Source organism: Brassica napus, chromosome C7, assembly GCF_020379485.1.
Source record: "Brassica napus cultivar Da-Ae chromosome C7, Da-Ae, whole genome shotgun sequence".
In the NCBI taxonomy this organism is placed as follows: Eukaryota; Viridiplantae; Streptophyta; class Magnoliopsida; order Brassicales; family Brassicaceae; genus Brassica; species Brassica napus.
In genome coordinates, this window is record NC_063450.1 from 29,330,102 (window position 1) to 29,331,874 (window position 1,773).

At 42.1% G+C, this 1,773-nt stretch overlaps 1 non-coding gene across 1 annotated transcript; it reads left to right on the top strand.

Moving 5' to 3' along the window:
• The first annotated feature begins 417 nt into the window (after positions 1–417).
• LOC125590818 lies at positions 418–524 on the top strand. Its single transcript, XR_007326820.1, has one exon. It is a non-coding gene; the product is annotated as a small nucleolar RNA R71 (small nucleolar RNA).
• Positions 525–1,773: the final 1,249 nt, after the last annotated feature.

The window sequence follows — 1,773 nt, forward strand, 5'->3', positions numbered from 1 at the left end:
TGTTGGTAGTTGTTGTACTGAAAGTTGGGCTCTTTCTTGTACCAACTGCCATTGTTGTTGATGAAACACATCTCTTCTTGACCTTCCAAACCCTCAACCTCATTGATCCCAGGTGGTGCATCTTGGTTTGAGTTACCAACAAAGTTCAGCTGCTCTTGGGTGGATTTATCAGCAATGAATATGTCTATCTTATCCTGTAAAGTCTTTAACTCCTTCCTCGTCTGCTTGTCATCTGTTCTACTGCCTCTGTCGTGGTCTCCACTGTAGAGTGCGTCACTCTTTACCATGTTGTCAACCAGCTCCTCTGCATCTTCCTCAGTTCTTCCCAAGAAGAACCCATTGCTAGCTGTATCCAATCTGGCTCTGTACTTAGGAAGAGCTCCCCTGTAGAATGTGCTCAACAGGCTTTCCTTAGAGAAACCATGGTGAGGGCATTGAGCTTGGTAGCCTTTGAATCTCTCCCAGGCTTCACTGAATCCTTCCAAGCCCTTCTGTTGAAAGCTGGAGATCTCATTTCTCAGCTTAGCAGTTCTTGAAGTAGAGTCGCTGGGTAGAAACTTCTCCCACCGACGCGCCTTATCCCCCAAAGAGAAGGAGAATAACTTCAACTTTAAGGAATCCTCTGACACACCATTGGTTTTTGACAACCCGCAGTAGCTGTCGAACCTGTCCAAGTGATCGAATGGGTCCTCTAAAGCCAAGCCATGAAATTTGTTGTTCTCGATCACGTTGAGGAGGCCTGACTTGACCTCAAAGTTGTTGGCTGCCACAGCCGGTGCTCGGATTCCCAGTCTATGACCATGAATGTTGGGCCGGTCATAAGTACCAATGGGTCGAGCTGCCCGCGGTTGGTGTTCTGCCCCTTGTTGTGGATCTGCCATATCAACGTCCAATTCCTACAAGTGGGCTTGTTGCTCTTCTTCTCTTCTAGCTCTAGCACACTCTCTCTCTAAAGCTCTGAAGAAGAAGAATCAGTAACAAAACAAAATTTAAAATGACTTAGTCTCAAGCAAGTGACTAAATCTCAATGTTTCAATCTACTCAGAATTTGGCAACGGCGCCAATTTGGTGTTAAGAGTTTTCAAGGCTCCTAAGACAAATGTTGTAGTATAAATGATTGTCGAACCAGTTCTGAGGGATATCAAAGCACCGAGAATGCAAGTACTCACTTAATCTAAGTGCAACCAATGATTTAGATGGGTTTTAAATTACTACTAATACTAGAAAGCAATTACAGAATGATACTTTCTTGACTAAGGGAAAAGAGAACTCATGGGCATAGGGATTAGACCTTGGGTGATCAAGTATCGAACTAAGGATGACAAATGATCAATCAAACTATCAACCTTAAGCCTAGACACAATTCTAAGCAAGCTCTATGTCTAGATGAATGCTCATTTGCTAACATATCTCAAACATCAAATGTCTTTGGTTGAATAATATGAAAGCAATCATTACGAACAAGTCTATTAGCTATCTTAGCATCTTTAACAACAAATGTCTTTGGCAAAGTATACTAAAAGCCTAGGAGAGTTGTCTCAGGCATTTCATCAAACACCTTTTGGGTGGGAAATGCCTATTGATCAACTTTTGAGTGGCCAACTCAGAAGATGCATTATGAATACTCTACTAGCAAGGAACAAGAATGATCTACACTAAAACATCCTAGAACTAACCTAATCACCCTTGATCTCCCTAACCCATGAATTCAAAAGGTGATTACTCACTAATCTCCATGATTCCTCTTAAACCCATATTGGATTTCAGATTAAT